Source organism: Carassius auratus, chromosome 34 (genome assembly GCF_003368295.1).
Source record: "Carassius auratus strain Wakin chromosome 34, ASM336829v1, whole genome shotgun sequence".
Lineage (NCBI taxonomy): Eukaryota > Metazoa > Chordata > Actinopteri > Cypriniformes > Cyprinidae > Carassius > Carassius auratus.
In genome coordinates this window covers 22,743,833-22,765,011 of record NC_039276.1, presented here as the reverse complement: position 1 = coordinate 22,765,011, position 21,179 = coordinate 22,743,833, and positions in this window count along the sequence as shown.

Below are 21,179 nucleotides of genomic sequence, written 5' to 3'. Positions count from 1 at the left end.
CTATACTGCACTATGCTTTGATGTGCTGTGCTATTCCACGTAACAAATGAAGGTTATGTAAGCATTGTGGGAACACTGTTTCGGAATGTGATGTGCTGTGCTTTTGTTACCTTGTGATGCGATGTATTATGCTGCGTTGCCCTGTAGTGTGCCGTGCTGCTTGGTTCAGTTGTGTGTCATTCAACCCAAATGTCTGCTACTAACCACAATTCATTCCATACATAAACACACGTTCTAATCCAGTATATGTTTCCATATTTCAGGTATTTAAAAAAAAAAAAAATCTGAAAATATTAAGGATGGTGAATGCGTGTTGTTTGCTTTAAATTTACTGTGCTATTAATAACATGCTATGCTATTGACAATTTCTTGTGTCTATGCCATGTTTCACACATACTATGCATTCTTGGTATTCTTTGAATTAATAGGCAAATATGATAATCACTCGGTTCCATGGTATATATCAAAGTACCACAGTATTATCATCTGATACCATCACTCTACTTTTTTTGTATGGGTGCGGACTTGATGCTTATTTAGTTCTCTGCAGATATGCATTTAAATAAGCACCGTGTAACATCACTGAGTGTTTCAGCATCAGTGTGTGTTCCCATGACTGCGGTGATGTGTTAAATGGGCTGAATTGTGTAATTGTGTGTGTAAGTCTAGGGGCGTCTCTAACAGCACTCCCGAGCTCTTTCTGGACACACCTCATTGCTTTACTGGTTCCCAGTTGGCATGATTTGCCTCGAATTCCTCTTATGAAATGTTTAAAACTGCATGTACACCCACACTTAACCCGGCAGCTTTTTAAGATGCTCACCATACTTAAGCTTTATTCTCATTCATCATACACAACTATTCACTCTGCTGGGACCATAGCACCATGCTGGTGACCGGCGCTAGCAAGGTGGAACCATGTCACTTTGACACTCGGGGGACCAAACAGATGGCGAAACACACACAAACACGCACTCTACTGGACATCAGAGCCCTCACACAGGCAGACATATTGTTCTTCAATGCATACGAGAGGGACAATACAAAACTGAACAGGATGTGTCAGTCGTGTAAGCACACCGCCCCTCCCCCCACTGAAAAACATTACAGATTGTTCTAGATGTTGATTAATGGCACAGATATAAGATGTAAATGTTTGCACTATTGTATGTGTCCTCTGTTGTTGTGTGGAAATGCGGGTCAGACATCTTAAAGTCAGCGTGGTGCTGAGCAGGAGGGACAAGGATCAGCCAGGGGACAGCAAATGTATTCAGATTATACTGCTGCTCAGGACGCATCCCAAAATCTCCCTGTTTGATTTTAGCTCATTTATCATTATTCTCTTTGGCAAGCACAATGTCATCCGCTCCCAGAAGAATTATAGGATTGCACTGCAGAAGACAAACAATTTACTGGCACTTTGCCTCACCGAGCAACACTGTCTGCCTGCCAGCTCCCATCCATTTCACTGTTCGCACCATACGTCACAACACACACTCACACACCGTTTGAACAGGCACCAACAAATTATATGCACACTGAAATGAACAAACGTACCGTGCACGCAAATATGTGTGTGACATGTGTACGATTCAAGCAAAGCATTTGTTGCAAACAGGATGTGTAATCACATGTAGTACTTCCTGCTAACGCGCTAAAGGTCATGCCTTAAATTTTCTTTGGAAGATGAATACTCAGATTGTTTTCACATTGAAATGTTTGTGTGTGACGTTCAGGGGTGGTAAAAGTACTCAAAAGTTATACTCAAGTAAAAGTAGATGTATCTAAATAAAAAAATGACTCCAGTAAAAGTAGAAAGTCCTCCATTCAAACATCACTTGAGTAAAAGTACAAAGGTATCCGATTTAAAACATACTTAAGTACCGGAAGTAAAAAGTAAATATTCAAATTAACTATAAATATCAATAATTAAGCAGATCAGTTGTTTTGGGAGTGATATGCAGTGTTTCAATTGAACAAATGATGAGACTAGATACTTAAGAATTTGTTAGATTTACAATCAAAAGAGACAATGAAGAACCTTATCGCAGTATAGGGGTTGAACTTTCAATAGACATGTGCCATAACATCATAGCTGCATCACAGAAGATGTGCACGATACAAGGTAATAATACTGTTTCAGAATATCAATGAGGAAGAACCACCTCTTTAAAGAGTTAATTCTCCCAAAAATGAAAATTCTGTCATTCGCATTTTAGGGGTTAAATATCACGTTATTGGTATTGTTGCTTCGACCTGCGGACATGAAAAACAATGAATTAGTGAATTACGGCTCTGTGTAGTATATGCCAACCAGTGTTGCCAAGTCTGTGGTTGTTTTTCTTGTCCGCCCGTCGAAGAAACCCCAATCCCAATAACTTGATATTTAGCGCCTAAAATGTGAATTTTACCAAGGCAACCCTTCCAATAAACTTATATTTTGACCCCGGGAAGCAATTTTTATCGGGGAACCTACTGGAAACACTAGTTTGTGCTAGTTTTGGACTAGTTTTGAGAAGCAACTGATCAGGATTTGTTGTGAAAACCTGGCAACCCTGATCTGAATGCATGTGCTGGAGATATGCTACTAATTAGCATCTTTACTGATGAGATGAGCATGGAAATCGCTTTCGATTTTTTAACACAGCCCTACTGAAATTTAATTCACCCGTGACAGACAAAGAAGACATTTCAGCCAATAAGAATCTCCCTTGACTTCAGAGAATTCAAACATATCCTTGAGATATGGCCATGGGTGATCCCTGTTGGAAATCTCGGGATCATTGCGGGCAGCAAGAGCTGCACTACCACCTATTTTAGCGGTCATCTTCCACCTCGGACTAACTGCTGCGTGAGCGTATGTTGGCAAAGAACTCGTGAAGTCGCGAGTTCTTTTTTCCAAAAGAAAACCAAATTTTTAAATGGTTTGTAAAATCAGTGTAATAAATACTTGAAGCGTGCATGGGGAAATGTATTGGAGTAAAAAGTAAACTTTGTCTTTAATAAAGTAGTGGTGTAAAAGTGAAAGTAGATGCAAATAAAACATACTCAAGTAAAGTACAGATCCCCGAAAAAAATACTTAAGTAAAGTAGCAAAGTATTTTTACTTCGTTATGTCACAGTGTGACAAATGGCATGTGGAACTTATTCCCGCTGAAGCAGTGTTCCCGGGGAAACGCTTTGAGTGTAACTCTGTTCCCAGGCCTGTGTGTGTGTTTGTTGCTGTGACAACCCCAAATGATGGATTGGCAACAGGTGTGGGGGATTTACTCAGAGTTTGCGTGAGGCCTCATCAACAGTGGAGAGGATAAAAAGCAAGAGAGAGAGGTGGTGCGTGTGGTTTTTCTCCCTTGTGAAAAGTCGTTTTATTGGGTGGTAATAGTGGCTGGAGGACGGGTGAATGAAGTGGAAAGTGTTGCTTTGCTGAGGGATTCGAGGACAACAGAAGGAGAGTGAAATACCCTGTTTGCATTGGAGAGGAGCTAAGTAACTGAGAACTGAGTCTTGTAATTGCACACGTTTGACACTGAATTGGATGTGGTTTGGAGTGCTTGGATCACGATCATAAATATCACTGAGTGGATTGTATTGATTCATTACCGATCTCTTACCTCTCCCTCCTCTATAAATGGTGATGTGAACTCTGCCTGTGACTGTGAAGAAAAACATCTCAGAACATCCTCCGTGGCAGTGAGGATTGCGCCCTCCCCCTTCCCTTCGGACAGAAACCCGAATGTGAATGCTGGCTTTAAATTGCACGTCGTGAAGTGAGTTTGCAGTGGCTAAAATTGATGTTTCCCCCCACAATATATGTTTGAAGTGGAATTGTCGTGTGTGTGTGTAAGCTACATTCCTGTTTGCCATGCACTCTCTATGTGTCATGAGGGCTGACTGTCAATAGTAAGAGTCCTGCGACACTGATTTGTTCCAACTGTCTGGATGTTGAGGATTTATCATCTGGGATGTGAATTAACCCCTCTGTTGTGCTAATAGGAGAAGAGATGCCCTGTTGAAATATTTACTATCTGCCTCAGAAAAGCTCTGTGCAACCTGTTGACTTCGAGTCTGCTGTATTCCTGCCATTCAACTGTATGGTGAGAGGTGTTCGCTCCTTCCAATACATGTGAATTGTATACTTGCCTGAAACATCCAGTCTGTCCGTCTCAGAAGAAGCCCCATTCAGCCTGTTGACTTCGAGTCTGCTGTATCCCTGCCATTCAACTGTATGGTGAGAGGTGTTCGCTCCTTCCAATACATGTGAATTGTATACTTGCCTGAAACATCCATTCTGTCTGTCTCAGAAGAAGCCCCATTCAGCCTGTTGACTTCGAGTCTGCTGTATCCCTGCCATTCAACTGTATGAAGAAGCCCATATTCAGCCTGTTGACTTCGAGTCTGCTGTATCCCTGCCATTCAACTGTATGGTGAGAAGTGTTCGCTCCTTCCACTGCATGGGAACTGTATACTTGCCTGAAACATCCATTCTGTCCGTCTCAGAAGAAGCCCCATTCAGCCTGTTGACTTCGAGTCTGCTGTATCCCTGCCATTCAACTGTATGGTGAGAGGTGTTCGCTCCTTCCAATACATGTGAATTGTATACTTGCCTGAAACATCCATTCTGTCTGTCTCAGAAGAAGCCCCATTCAGCCTGTTGACTTCGAGTCTGCTGTATCCCTGCCATTCAACTGTATGAAGAAGCCCATATTCAGCCTGTTGACTTCGAGTCTGCTGTATCCCTGCCATTCAACTGTATGGTGAGAAGTGTTCGCTCCTTCCACTGCATGGAAACTGTATACTTGCCTGAAACATCCATTCTGTCCGTCTCAGAAGAAGCCCCATTCAGCCTGTTGACTTCGAGTCTGCTGTATCCCTGCTATTCGCCTGTATTGTGAGAAGTATTCGTTCCTTCCACTGCATGGGAACTGTATACTTGCCTGAAACATCCATTCTGTCCGTCTCAGAAGAAGCCCCATTCAGCCTGTTGACTTCGAGCCTGCTGTATCCCTGCTACTCATCTGTATGAGGAAGCCCCATTCAGCCTGTTGACTTCGAGTCTGCTGTATCCCTGCTATTCATCCGTATTGTGAGAAGTGTTCGTTCCTTCCAACGCATGTGAACTGTATACTTTGTCTGAAGCATCCATTCTGTCTGTTTCAGTAGAAACCCTGCACAGCCTGTTGACTTAGAGTTTGTTGCATCCTTGTGGCCCACCTGTGCTGAGAGAGGTGACTGTCCTTTGTCACGAACGTGAGAGGGGCACGCTTTGTCTGGAATATCCACTCTGACGGTGTCAGGAGAAGCCACCTTACTGAAGACCGTGCACCTGCCGTATACGTACTTGACTGATATCATTCGCCTCAAATTCCGTACCTGTGGAAGAAGGAAGGAAGGCTGGAATTACATACTTACCGGAGGAGACTTACCGGACCCCTCACTTGCCAAACACATCCCCACCTCAAGGCTGTGTATCTGCCGTGTACGGACCTGACCGATATCCATCCGTCCCAAATTCTGCATCTGTGAAGAAGGGAAGGGAGTTTGGAAGTATTTAATTACCAGAGGAGACTTACCAGACTGCGGGCTTGCCGATTGTATTCCCACCTGTGAAATACCTACTTGACCACCCATCTGTCCATCTATTGCGGGGCCCGCACAGAGGAAGAGGGCGGGAGAGTCCCCGGTCGCTGCATTGTTTACCTTCAAGCCCTGAGGGTAACAAAGAAGATTTTAGTTTAGGATTCCCAATTTGTTTTTACTTCAAAATAAAACTTGTTAAATTTATTCTCTGTCTCCGACTCTTCCCTCTGATACGCTCCTCGAGGTGGTCCTGGTTTAGGGGAGGGCGCAGTCCAGCTTGGCCCCCCTGACCTGTGACAGATTGGCGTAGTCGGCAGGGTTCTACCTCGAGTTGAGCGACCAGAGGTCGAGATGGCAGAAGAGGAAGTGCTTGGGGCACGGCAACCCGTCGTGCCAATCTTTATGGGGGCTCCATGGGCTCCGAAGTATGGAGGCCCGGGATCCGAAATGAGCTTGTCGATGTGGAAGGTACAGGTGGAGTACCTGGCAGGGCTCCAAGGTCTGAGTGCCCCGCAGCAGGTTCAGTTTGTTTTAAACTCTTTGGAAGGGGAAGCGAGGAGAGAAGTTCAGGCAGCACCGGCAGCAACTCGAGCGACTGTCCAGGCCATTTTTGACTTCCTCACGGGACAATATGGAGACACCACCCCGGTAGCTGTTCTGAGGACGCAATTTTTCAATTCTCGGCAAGGCCCTCGGCAATCTGTTCGGGCATTTACCCTACAATTACGGGAACAGTTTTCTAGACTTACAGGGAGACAGGATCATGGCCTGGGGGGCGAAGAGGTTTTACTACGAGATCAGTTTTTAGTGGGGCTGCGGGAAGGCCCTGTGCGTCAGAGTCTGCGGGTGCAATTTCGACGAACCCCGAACCTGACCTTTGAAGAGCTTCGACAAGAAGCACTGGCCCTTGAGTGTGACCACATGGAGAATGTAGATCCTCCCAGCTGCCTAGCCACGAATGTTGTTAGCACCCCTTCGACTACTACGACATCTGACTGGAAGCAGGCCCTCCGGGAAGAGTTGAAGAGAGATGTGCGGGAACAAATGTCTGACCTATCTAAATCTTTTATGGAGGAGCTTCGGCGAGAGCGCCTCCAGTTGTCCTCTTTACCGCGGGAGCGGGCTTACTCTGATGGGAACCGTCCTCCCGACCGCCGTCCATCCCGACCTTCTGGCTCGCGATTTCAGTGGGATGAGCGTGGGCGTCCCATCTGCAACGGCTGTGGAGAGCCGGGACATTACTTCCGTCAGTGTCCTGCTCGACGTGCATCGCAAGGGGGTTTTTAGAGTTTCCGGCCACTGTGGGTCAAGTGGTCGGGACCCCCTTATCAGACCCCTCTCTGCCTACAACTTCTAGGAGCCGCCTGGTGGGCTGTTGCCCAGTGGTGGTGGTTCAGGTCAATGACCAGAAAGTGCAGTGCCTCTTGGATACAGGCTCCCAAGTGACCCTATTCACCGAAAGCTTGGCCCATGAGTTGTTTGGCACCGAAGGTCGTCCACCTGCGGAAGCCCCCTGGTTGACGCTACGTGGGGCGAATGGTCTTGACATCCCGTATGTGGGATACCTTGTGACTGATCTAAAGATTCAGGGAGTAGTGGTGCCACAGAAAGGAGTGGTGGTCGTACGAGACACATGCCTGGGGTCTCATCGTGCCCTGATTGGGATGAACGTCATTTCAGACTGTTGGGAGGAGCTGTTCCGAAGTAGACCGGCTCGAACAGCTGCAACATCAGCCGGGCAGGAGTGGGACCGCATCAGGGCCGACTGCCGTCGAGTATGTCTGGCCGAACAACAGGGGGATCGGGAAAGCACGGGAAGAGTAGCCTGCCGTTACGCCTTGTCCATTCCAGCTCAGAGTGAGGCTTTGGTCGGGGTCAGGTTGCCTCCTCGACTTTATAGTCCGGAAGATTGGGTCATGGTGGAACCCCATGAAGATGGTCCCAAGGTGGAAGTTGCTCGAGGATTGGCGACTGTTCAGGGGGGCCGGGTCTCAGTGCGAGTCAGGAACATGAATCCTTTCCCTGTTCACTTGTATCGTCACCAGCGTTTGGCCCGGGTGACCTCAGTGAGGCCCCAGCAGGTTCGTGAACAGGGTGAAGTCAACTTCAATCGGGTAGGCCCGACAGTGGTAGAGGTGGCCCTGACACGAGCAGGTTCGGGGGCGGGAGAGATAGGAGGAGGGTTGCCTACCCACCTGATGGGGGAGTCTTTACGGGGTGAAGGACTAGGAGAAGAGCAATTGGGACAACTCCAAGAGTTCTTGATGGAATGGCAGCACTTGTTTTCCACTCACGATGAGGATTACGGCTGCACGGATGTGGTGCGACATCAAATCCCAACTGGGGATGCTGCACCCAGCCGAGAGCGCTATCGACCCGTGCCCCCGACCTTGTATTCAGAGGTCCGCACCCTTTTGCGAGGGATGCTTGACAAGGGGATTATTCGAGAGAGCAGTAGCCCTTGGGCTGCCCCGATAGTACTGGTTCGAAAGAAAACTGGTTCCTGGAGGTTTTGTGTGGATTACCGAAGGCTGAATCAAGTCACCAAAAGGGATGCTTTCCCGTTGCCTCGAGTTGAAGACTCTCTCACGAGCCTCACACAAGCCACCTGGTATTCCACCCTTGACTTGGCCAGCGGTTACTGGCAGGTGCAGATGGACGAGCATGACCGGGAGAAGACTGCATTCACTACCCCCTTTGGCCTATATGAATGGGACCGGATGCCGTTTGGCCTTTGCAACGCCCCAGCCACGTTCCAACGGCTGATGCAGCGTTGTTTAGGCAACCAACTGATGGATTCCACCCTCGTCTATCTAGACGACGTCATTGTCTACTCCCCAGATTTCAAGTCCCATCTCGAGCACCTAGAGCAAGTCTTCCGTTCCCTAGAGCGATATGGGTTGAAGCTCCAGCCAGACAAGTGCCAGCTCTTCCGCAAAGAGGTTAAATTCTTGGGGCATGTGGTGAGTGCAGCGGGGATTTCAGTTGATCCCGAGAAGGTGGTGGCAGTGCAGGAGTGGGCTGCGCCCAAGACGGTGCGCCAGGTTCGTTCATTCCTGGGCTTCGTGGGTTACTATAGGCGATTCATTAAGGATTTCTCTAAAATCGCTAGGCCGATCAACCAGTTGCTGGGAGGTATGGGACGAGTTCGTGGCCGAGGGTCCCCTTCGATCCAATGGGATCCGGCCTGTGAAGCTGCCTTCCAGAAACTCAAGCAGGAACTACTACAGGCCCCGATCCTAGCCTACGCTGACTTCACACAACCCTTCATCCTGTATACCGATGCTAGCCACCTGGGCTTGGGGGCTGTCTTGGCCCAGAAGCAACAGGGAGAGGAAAAGGTAATCGCCTATGCAAGCCGAAGTTTACATCCAACGGAGAAGAACGACGCCAATTACAGTTCTTTTAAGCTTGAGTTACTGGCAGTGAAGTGGGCGTTGTGTGAAAAGTTCAAGGATTACTTGTGGGGAGCCAAGGTACGGGTCGTCACGGACAATAACCCATTGGTTCATTTGCAGACTGCTAAACTGGGGGCGGTGGAACAACGCTGGGTGGCCCAACTGGCCAATTTTGATTATCAGCTCCAGTACCGGCCAGGAAGAGAACACACTAATGCCGATGTACTATCAAGGTTACCCGGCGAAGGATCGGCAGGTCAGGTACCAGCACCAGAAGCAGGGTCCGATGAGGGACTGATGGTGGGAGTTGTAGAGGCACCAGGGCAAGTATCGGAGGAACCCCCCCCTTGTTGGGGGTGGGACCCACAGCGATGGAGGCGGTGGCAGGGCGAAGACGGAGATGTAGCGTTGGTTCGAACGTGGCTAGAACAGAAGGCCTGGCCTGAGGGTGTGGAACGCCGGACTCAGACTCGGATTGTGCGGGGCCTGCTGGGACAGAGGGGGAGACTCTATTTGAAGGAAGGTGTGCTCTGTAGGGCCCTCCAGGACCCAGGTCGGGGCGATGAGGTCTGTCAAATCGTGGTCCCTGAAGGGCGTTGTCAGGCTTTATTGGAGGCATATCACACCAAGATGGGACATCAGGGGCAGGAGAGGACATTGGCACTGGTGAGGCGACACTTCTACTGGCCCGGAATGGAGGGTGCCACGAGGACTTACCTTCAGAGGTGCCCACGCTGCACGTTGTTTAAGACCAAGAAGGACGTACGGGCACCGCTGGTTCCGATGCAGGCCAAGGCACCGCTACATATGGTGGCCATGGATTATCTGACTTTGGGACGGCCAGTGGATCGGATCCAGAACATCCTTGTGGTAACCGATCTGTTTACTAAGTATGCTTGGGCCATCCCAACTGTGGACCAAACCGCCATTACGACTGCCAACGCCCTTTGGAGGTATGTGATCCAACCATTTGGATGCCCTGAAATTTTCCACTCAGACCAAGGAACCAACTTTGAGTCCAGGGTGATCCATGAGCTGTGCCAACTGTACGGATGCAAGAAGACCCATACGACTCCCTATCACCCCCAAGGGAACGGGGGGTGTGAGAGGTTTAATCAGACCTTGCTGAGTTTATTAGGAACCTTAGAGGAGGAACAGCAAGGCCATTGGGTCGACAGACTCCCGGCGATGGTACAGGCCTATAACAACAGTGTACACAGTACCACTGGTTACGCCCCCACCTACCTGATGTTCGGCAGACATGTGAGACTTCCGATGGATATGCTTCTGGGGACCACTGCAGGGGAAGAGGGAGGTAGTTTGACAGATTGGGTGACGGGACATCATCAACGCCTCCAGTCGGCATACGAACGAGTCTCGGGCCGGATTAACCGAGCAGCGTTGAAGAACAAGAGGTTGTATGACCGGACGGCTCGAGAGGCACCGTTACTACCAGGGGAGAGGGTGCTGGTGCGGGATAATCGCCGACAAGGGAAGGGAAAATTGAGTGACCGGTGGGAGGCTCAGCCGTTTGTCGTTTTGCGACAGCCACACCCAGACCAACCCGTATATGTATTGCGGCCAGAAGGAAAGGCGGGCCCCGAACGGGTGTTACATCGAAATTTGATCCGCCCTTGCCCAAACTACCCAAAACGTGTTGTAGAGAATCCACCGGTTGAAACGTCCGGGATGCCCCCGCTGGTAGGATGGGCGGTGATTCTAGGAGGCCTGGGCCTAGGGCTACGACCTGAAGCACCCATTTCCCCACCTCGACGGTCCCAGCGTGAGAATCGAGGTCAGCCTCCAGCTAGGTTTGGAGACTGGGTGTCTGGAGACCGTTCTCGGGACTAGAACGGTTTGGCGGGGGGGTATGTCACAGTGTGACAAATGGCATGTGGAACTTATTCCCGCTGAAGCAGTGTTCCCGGGGAAACGCTTTGAGTGTAACTCTGTTCCCAGGCCTGTGTGTGTGTTTGTTGCTGTGACAACCCCAAATGATGGATTGGCAACAGGTGTGGGGGATTTACTCAGAGTTTGCGTGAGGCCTCATCAACAGTGGAGAGGATAAAAAGCAAGAGAGAGAGGTGGTGCGTGTGGTTTTTCTCCCTTGTGAAAAGTCGTTTTATTGGGTGGTAATAGTGGCTGGAGGACGGGTGAATGAAGTGGAAAGTGTTGCTTTGCTGAGGGATTCGAGGACAACAGAAGGAGAGTGAAATACCCTGTTTGCATTGGAGAGGAGCTAAGTAACTGAGAACTGAGTCTTGTAATTGCACACGTTTGACACTGAATTGGATGTGGTTTGGAGTGCTTGGATCACGATCATAAATATCACTGAGTGGATTGTATTGATTCATTACCGATCTCTTACCTCTCCCTCCTCTATAAATGGTGATGTGAACTCTGCCTGTGACTGTGAAGAAAAACATCTCAGAACATCCTCCGTGGCAGTGAGGATTGCGCCCTCCCCCTTCCCTTCGGACAGAAACCCGAATGTGAATGCTGGCTTTAAATTGCACGTCGTGAAGTGAGTTTGCAGTGGCTAAAATTGATGTTTCCCCCCACAATATATGTTTGAAGTGGAATTGTCGTGTGTGTGTGTAAGCTACATTCCTGTTTGCCATGCACTCTCTATGTGTCATGAGGGCTGACTGTCAATAGTAAGAGTCCTGCGACACTGATTTGTTCCAACTGTCTGGATGTTGAGGATTTATCATCTGGGATGTGAATTAACCCCTCTGTTGTGCTAATAGGAGAAGAGATGCCCTGTTGAAATATTTACTATCTGCCTCAGAAAAGCTCTGTGCAACCTGTTGACTTCGAGTCTGCTGTATTCCTGCCATTCAACTGTATGGTGAGAGGTGTTCGCTCCTTCCAATACATGTGAATTGTATACTTGCCTGAAACATCCAGTCTGTCCGTCTCAGAAGAAGCCCCATTCAGCCTGTTGACTTCGAGTCTGCTGTATCCCTGCCATTCAACTGTATGGTGAGAGGTGTTCGCTCCTTCCAATACATGTGAATTGTATACTTGCCTGAAACATCCATTCTGTCTGTCTCAGAAGAAGCCCCATTCAGCCTGTTGACTTCGAGTCTGCTGTATCCCTGCCATTCAACTGTATGAAGAAGCCCATATTCAGCCTGTTGACTTCGAGTCTGCTGTATCCCTGCCATTCAACTGTATGGTGAGAAGTGTTCGCTCCTTCCACTGCATGGGAACTGTATACTTGCCTGAAACATCCATTCTGTCCGTCTCAGAAGAAGCCCCATTCAGCCTGTTGACTTCGAGTCTGCTGTATCCCTGCCATTCAACTGTATGGTGAGAGGTGTTCGCTCCTTCCAATACATGTGAATTGTATACTTGCCTGAAACATCCATTCTGTCTGTCTCAGAAGAAGCCCCATTCAGCCTGTTGACTTCGAGTCTGCTGTATCCCTGCCATTCAACTGTATGAAGAAGCCCATATTCAGCCTGTTGACTTCGAGTCTGCTGTATCCCTGCCATTCAACTGTATGGTGAGAAGTGTTCGCTCCTTCCACTGCATGGAAACTGTATACTTGCCTGAAACATCCATTCTGTCCGTCTCAGAAGAAGCCCCATTCAGCCTGTTGACTTCGAGTCTGCTGTATCCCTGCTATTCGCCTGTATTGTGAGAAGTATTCGTTCCTTCCACTGCATGGGAACTGTATACTTGCCTGAAACATCCATTCTGTCCGTCTCAGAAGAAGCCCCATTCAGCCTGTTGACTTCGAGCCTGCTGTATCCCTGCTACTCATCTGTATGAGGAAGCCCCATTCAGCCTGTTGACTTCGAGTCTGCTGTATCCCTGCTATTCATCCGTATTGTGAGAAGTGTTCGTTCCTTCCAACGCATGTGAACTGTATACTTTGTCTGAAGCATCCATTCTGTCTGTTTCAGTAGAAACCCTGCACAGCCTGTTGACTTAGAGTTTGTTGCATCCTTGTGGCCCACCTGTGCTGAGAGAGGTGACTGTCCTTTGTCACGAACGTGAGAGGGGCACGCTTTGTCTGGAATATCCACTCTGACGGTGTCAGGAGAAGCCACCTTACTGAAGACCGTGCACCTGCCGTATACGTACTTGACTGATATCATTCGCCTCAAATTCCGTACCTGTGGAAGAAGGAAGGAAGGCTGGAATTACATACTTACCGGAGGAGACTTACCGGACCCCTCACTTGCCAAACACATCCCCACCTCAAGGCTGTGTATCTGCCGTGTACGGACCTGACCGATATCCATCCGTCCCAAATTCTGCATCTGTGAAGAAGGGAAGGGAGTTTGGAAGTATTTAATTACCAGAGGAGACTTACCAGACTGCGGGCTTGCCGATTGTATTCCCACCTGTGAAATACCTACTTGACCACCCATCTGTCCATCTATTGCGGGGCCCGCACAGAGGAAGAGGGCGGGAGAGTCCCCGGTCGCTGCATTGTTTACCTTCAAGCCCTGAGGGTAACAAAGAAGATTTTAGTTTAGGATTCCCAATTTGTTTTTACTTCAAAATAAAACTTGTTAAATTTATTCTCTGTCTCCGACTCTTCCCTCTGATACGCTCCTCGAGGTGGTCCTGGTTTAGGGGAGGGCGCAGTCCAGCTTGGCCCCCCTGACCTGTGACAGATACTTACCACCACTGGTGACGCTCTGCCCCTTTCCAGCGATGCACACCTTGTTTCCACAGTGTTAAGGTAAGGTTTTATGAATGGACCGCTCATTTTAAAAACTTCCCAGTCTACTGACATTTGATATGACATTTGCATTGAATGTTACTACCCACATGATAACTTTCATTAACTCTACATTAAGCAAATCCACTTTTCCAGCTAACAGTACAGTGCACGATGTGGCCAACATTTCACACGTCTTTTGTGGTTGTTATTTAAGTGCACCATCCCGGTTTTTAAAGTGCACTTGTTTCTTTTTTTTCTGTTCTTTTTTTTTTTTTTTTTTTCATATGTCATAGTGCATAAGTATGTGATTTGGGATGCACCTAAGATCTATACAGTCCAACTACAAGTCAGACATTCATGGGTTGATTGACCTGAAAAGTGCTACCGCTATGAGAAAATCACTGTGTGATTTTAATTTGGGAATGCTTGACATGAAGAAAATACAATGAAATTATATGGAAAATATGGAATTTCAGGGAAAACAGAAAGTGTGTAAATGGGAAAGTGCCACGATATAGGAAAGAGATGCAATTGGTTGTATTGGCAGCATTTTCTACTGCAAACTCCCTGTTGGTTTCTGCCGCAAATGAGCTGTGAGGAGCTGCCGCGGGCCGAACGAGTGGAACGGTAGCACAGAACAGGAAGAAGGGATGGGGTCGAGGGAGGGGTTTGCTGGAAGAAGCCTGACACCCGCCCCCCAGCCAACCCCAGTGTCCCGTGCTTGCTCTGTCCCCCTCAGCCACTGCATTCTCCAGACATTTACATTATTCAAAGATAAATGCATTGTCAATTCTGTGTCTCCACACACTAGATATGTGCGCTGCTCCACTCCCAGTACTGCCAAGGGTCTCTCACCCCTGCTGCCCACAAGACATGCTACAAATGAAATCAAATGGATACTGCTAGAGTGTAGAATAATTTAACCTCACAAAGGGTGTGCGTGCGTGCGGTTGCACTATGATTAAAATACAACGTACCAAAGCTCTGTGAATTTATCACTACAATGTCACTTAGTGTTTTTGCCCTAGATTGTGTAAGAAATGGGTAGTGATTTCAGTGCTTCGATATATCTCCGTGTCATTTCTTGTCATGCGTAAGCGAGGTTGTCCCTGTGAGAGAATGTGATATTGATTAAGTGCATTACTATGTTCTTGCTACTAACAGATAATAACCTGTTCAGTTCGCCCTTCTCGTGCATACATTATGCATCAGCGAATTTGTATGATGACGTATGGTCATCTTTGCTGCAGTCTGCTCAAACACAATGATCACTCTCTTTTCCATGAAGATAAACAGCCTGTTTATCAATATTATGACGTATCGCCTAAGTCTCCATTATTATCAAGTACTGTGTGTGTGTGTGTATGAGAGAGAGAGAGAGAGAGAGAGAAAGAGAGAGAGAGAATGAGAGAGAGAGATTCGTATCCAGTGAGTATATGGATCTTTTGTATATAGATCCACAGAGGATCAGATTTCCTAATAAAGGCACTCTCAGAACACTCCTGTGATCCCACACAAACGACATGGGCTTTCTTCAGCCATTTTGTGTGATCATAACATGGACCATAATGGACCCATGTGGCCACCCCTAATTACCCATGCTCCCCTTCCTCAACCCAGGGGACTCCTGTCTGAGCAAGAGCTCTATGGAAAGGGACCAAGAGATACAGGGAAGTTCTAATGTAAATTAATGTTGTATATATCTCAAGAAATACTGCAAATACATAAAATTAATTCTCAAACCATTACATAAATACATTAAAACAATTAATATCTATATATTATTATTGTATTTATTTATAGGACTATATTATTTATTTAATCAACCTCAGTAGCTGTTTCAGTTAACAATTGGAGGTTTCCACAACAAATCTCATAGGAAAACGGAACTATTTTATGAGGTGGCAATTTTTTATTCCATTTTTATATTCCATTTGGAATTTGTAGAATGCACAATGTGTGAAAATAAAATGATTTTTAGAAAACAACCACCCCTAACCACCCCAATTCCTAAACATAACCAAGATTACAGGGCATAAGTAGATTGTACAAAAATGTATGTAGTTATTTACCTAAAATAGTAACGAACTGCCATGAGACTGTGTCGTTTGCCACTTTTAACAGTGCATCAGCATTACAGATCGCAGTCCATTCAACCCAATCTCACTATGAATGTGATGTGTGAACTCATGTGATTTAGCCACCAATTCACCGAAATGTAAAATAGTTTTGTTTGCCATGAGATTGTGTTGTTTTCTCTCAGATACCTGATATGTCTGTTTGCTTGCCCTTTTCAAATATACACATAATAAAATATCAAAACATTTCCAAAGTAGACATGTGAGTGAATGCACAACTGACAGATCTAACAATCACAGAAATAATCTTAGGTTTTATTTGCATGAAGAATCCATGACTTGAGGGCTTATTATGGGTTATTACAGCTTGTATCAGTCTTCAAACATGCAACCCGATCGTCTCTCTCTCTCTCTGAGATAGATCATAAAAGTGGCTGATGTAATGCAGCGGAGTGGAGCGTGGATTTGTGCATAAGAACAAGATGTGTGCGCTCTGTAGTCACCTGTAGAAGTGAGTATGATAAAGATCTTTTCTGTGCTCAGGTAACCATTCAGAATGGATCTTACATAGGTGTCTCCCGCTCTTGATAAGATGTTTAATAACCCATTTTTAACTTCCCTTTTAAATAGAAAGACTATGACGTTTAAAACCCAAACCCATGAACAAAGCTGTCCGCCAGCCATTTTTCATATTTAATAGTGGGAGGCCATTTTACAGAAATAATATGTCTGGGATTACAAATGAAAAGTAGAGAGATTCATTCTTTATCATGCAGACAGATTAAATTCCGAACCCCGTTACTGTAATAGGTGCACTTGTAACTCCACATAAATTAGAGCATTAATTCAATCGGCCTCTGTTTTAAACAAAATAACACACAGCTCAGAATCCAGAGATGTAATTTATAGCGAAGCCAGGTTCATTTTCAAAAACAATCCATTTCTCTGCACGTCTGAGGGCTAATACGATGATGCTCTGTGGAACGATCTCAGTATCTGAATCTCTCATCGTAGAGCCAGATAAAAGATAGATGAAGATGTGTTTTATTCCGTCATAATTTCCCACTGAGAATGCCATAAAGGATGACATCCATATGGATCGAGGGTGGGGGTGGGGTGTGGAGTTTTTATTTGGAGTGGTATAGTGCTTCTGTAATTTATGGCATCTTTCCTGTGTGATCAGTTTGTCTGTCAGGATGCTGAAGGAGAAAGAAAGGACCAGCCTCAGAGAGAGCGAGAGCGAGAGAGCTTTACGCTGGCTGGGTTAAATATCCTAATGATAAAAATAAATCAAAATCATCAACTGCTGGTCAGTCAAATGTACACCATGTTGAAAATCTGGGAAACAATAAAATTACTGTTATGCCACATACACCATACCAAGAATTATATATATATATATATATATATATATATATATATATATATATATATATATATATATATATATATATATATATATATATATATCATACCATATATCTTATTTGTGTTAGCCTGTGTTTGTGTATGCACTACTATATGTTAGTCTTCATAATTTTCAGGCTAATGACAACTGTAGCATGATGCTGCACTCCAAATAGAGGCCATAATGTAATGTGATGATGTATGGAGACCTGCTAATATCAACACGAGCCACTCCACTCTTTTTCACACTGTCGTTTTTTCATACTTAAAAAGAGTGAAATTGGTGGAAGGCGATATCTCTACAACTAAACTTCCCAAATTTGCTGTTGCTGCTTTTATGACAATTCCTGGAAAAGAACCAACTATACACGAGTCAAGCTCTGCTGTGGAATGCAGCTGTAGTATGTTTTGGCTGAAAAGATTATGTCATGACAAACTCAGGGCACAGAGGGGATAAAGAAGGATTTGGTGCTCATAGTAATGACAGTTATTGAATTTGTACAAATGACCTACATCTAAAATCACAATAGTTGTGATTAAAAAATCCACTTCATAAACTCTTTCCTCAATGTAAATCTTCATCAATTCAAAATTAAATCACCATCAAAAATTAAACCTGCAAGAATTAGCTTAACAATTAAATAAAAAGTTTAAGTTTCATTATTACATAGATTACTATTTAGGAAATATTAGTGCAAATCAATAAGTGCATTGTAAATAAGGGCGTTGTAAACTCTACATCACGAGTAAGGTTTGGATGAACTGCTGGATTGATGTAGTTCCAGGCACTTTTATCTTGAGAGCAAGAGCAGTGTGGTGACAGAGCAGATGGGGGAGCCAGGCCTTCCTTCTCTCTCTTCTGCTTCATCCACTTGTTCTAGAAGCAGATCTTCACCCGCTCAACAGCGCTGTCTATTTTGGTTCTTCTTGATTTGCTCAGGTACTGTCTTCTCGGTTCTTCTTAATTTGCTGAGGTACTTGTTGAAGTGAAACTTCTTCTCCCGTTCAATGAGTCGTTTTGAAATTAGTGCGGGCTGCAGTGTTGGTCGATTTTATAACGGAACAATTAACCCCCACCCCAGCTGCTTTAATATCACGACCCACCGGGGACTGAGAAAAACTTCTCAGGAACTGCCACCCTAACAAGCATACGATTTTTGATCTCATTGCCTGACCTTACATTTCTCCAGAGTTATTGTAGCAATGCTCGTTGAAACGTGTATAGCCTACAGATTTCCGTTCAGCATTTAAGCTACTCACTACATTTGAACCATGCTCGGGAACTTGTGAGCTTACACCCAAGCGTTTCCATCATAATGCACTTCAAAAGAACCTTGAAGCATGTTCGGGGTTAATCGGGTGTTGACATGATGATCTAGAATGGTTCTCGTCAGTCTCTCTCGGGTTCCTCCGGGGTAAGACGAGGGCGCAATTCTTCCTGTGATCCTGCTGCACTTGGACGTGAAAGTCATAAAGTTTCCGCCAGGATAACAGTTGAGGAACGAGGTCATCATGTCTCTTAAAGCGCCACTTTAAACGGTGAATGGTGGCTCGCGTTGCTTGTCTTCATTACTTACTGTACTTTCCTGCTCAACATGTAAATATTGCAACACGGAGGGGGAGGGGCCTCGCTTGCTCTGACCAATCGAGAGCGACCCATGTGTCGGCTGGGGGCTCGAGTAGCCTTCATCTTTGTTTCTCAGCGAGCTTCAACGCATAATAATAACTGGATCTGATTTATTTTATGAAACCTCATGAAAGCCCAAGCTATTTTTGCTTTGCTTGCGAACTGAAATTCTTTTGCAGGATTGTCAGGGGTTCCATTGTCAAATTAGCAGGCCATTAACAGTATATGGCACATAATTCAGCTGAAACGCACGAATTACTCTCCACACAGGGGTTAATGCCATTTTTTCCCTACCTCTTAGATAATGTAAATTAATATAGCCTAATAGGCTATTTGAAATAAATTTGTTCTGGCTTGCATTAGGCTATATTGTGTGCTTTGTTAGAGAATCAGAGATAGTAAGAATGATATAAAATATAGATTCTAAATGCTTCTCTCGTCATTATAGCGTGGGATGAACTGCGGTTTTTGTCCCATGAGCTGAAGATAGACGCAGCGCATCTGGCTTCTCCCCTCGGAAGACTCGAACTGCTGTCGAGGAAGATTGTGCACAATCAGTGATTGATGACCTCAAGCTACCAAATACCCATGACAACTGCAGCGCTCAAACTAAGGCTTGCACTGTTATCGAGCTCTTTTATTGGAATGGCTTACATTTGTTTAAATATATGGGCAACGTAACAGTGAAATGGTTAAAGCTCATAGTCTACCATGAGCAACCAGCACTGTCCAGCTTGCTCAGAACAGAAACTTGAGAAATTTCAGACAGAATCCACAAGACAAATGTACGATTAAATCCCGATTTTCACATATTCAAACGATAGCTGGTGTGGAACTCCCTTGACTGCTAGTTAAATCTAATAGGACTATTTTGGGTTGATTGTTATTGTGATGAGACAGGATGACCTAAATTTATTGTGGATCTCTTTTAAAATATATATTTATAAACCTGGAATATTCGATGAATTGGGCTTCCTATAATTTTTTCGGAATTTATCGGAAAAACAATGTCGTGTCCTGAACTTTAAGATTTTTTTTTTCCAATTGTTATTATTTATTTATTTATTTATTATTATTTTTTTAACAGGTTGTATCTGTTATGAATTATTAGCTATTCCTTACTTCTGAAACTAAAAGATTCGTGTAACTATAGGGCTCATCTTTGATGCAAATGTAAATACAAATGTTGAAATACAATTATAAAACCTACATTTATTAATAAAATGATGATGATCAAAGAATTTATAATTTCACTTATAGCGCAACGAGTAAACCATAATAAAAATGTAAGAAATTAACTTATTTTACAAAACAGCATAGCCACAGAAAACAAATAATCTGTTAACTTTGATAACGAGGCCTTTATTTTGTCTTTGTGCACCAATCATAAGGAACTTAGGATCCTCCCCCTCGATGTATTTCTTATCTATTAAATATACCGATATTTTATTCACAGTATTTGCTCTCAGTGGTTGAGCCCTTTGGCATTATGTCTTTCTAGCTTCGAATTCTCTCTCATCCATGCCATGATTGCAACCAGAGTGTGTTGTCACAGTCGCTCTCTCTCTCTCTCTCTCTCTCTCTCTCTCTCTCTCTCTCTCTCTCTCTCTCTCTCTCTCTCTCAGGACAAAGTTTGGCCTCTTGCAATTTGAAATGTGTTTCCACAGTTGAGAAAGCAAAAAGCTTTGTTCATAAGGAGCTGGAATCAGTAGCGAGACTGAAAGCGAGGAGTTTTTGATTAATGAGCTTCGAAATGCCTCGCTAGGGGAAGCCGGAAAAGAGCCTATTCTGTTAAAGACGGCTTGCCAGTGCTTACAAAGGCAGTGACGCTTTAGGCTATTCATTACCACATTATAAGGTGCATTTAAAATACATAGACCTATATGTATTAATGCTTGCGCAATGGTGCAGGTTAATGTTATATCAAACTGTTTATAAGACTAAACACTTGCTCTGGGCCTTATGATGTGTCACAGTTTCTTCTGAGCACCAAGTCTAAAAAAACATTAAAAATATTAGCTATAGGCTACTATAATCTTGAGATGTAGGCTACATCAACTGGGCACACCAACGAGAAAACCCGATAACTTTATCTAGATTTGCACACTGCACCAGTTTCACTTAGAATCGCATTATATTTATAATATTTTTTTTGTAAGAAGTAGCCTACATTAACCAGCGAGAAATTTGAAAACTATATTTGTGAAATTATTAATTCACATAATGGTTATGCAGTTCTATCAAGTTTGAAATTACCACATTTTAAATATTTGCAATGGTGTGGTTGGCTTTTGTGTTTTGGGAACAGCCGTGATACGGGTGCGCGCACATTCACGCGCATCTGGATGGGGGTGAGAGAGAAGGTGTCTCCTTTGTTTACTATCCTTATGTTTCCAAAATGGCGTCTC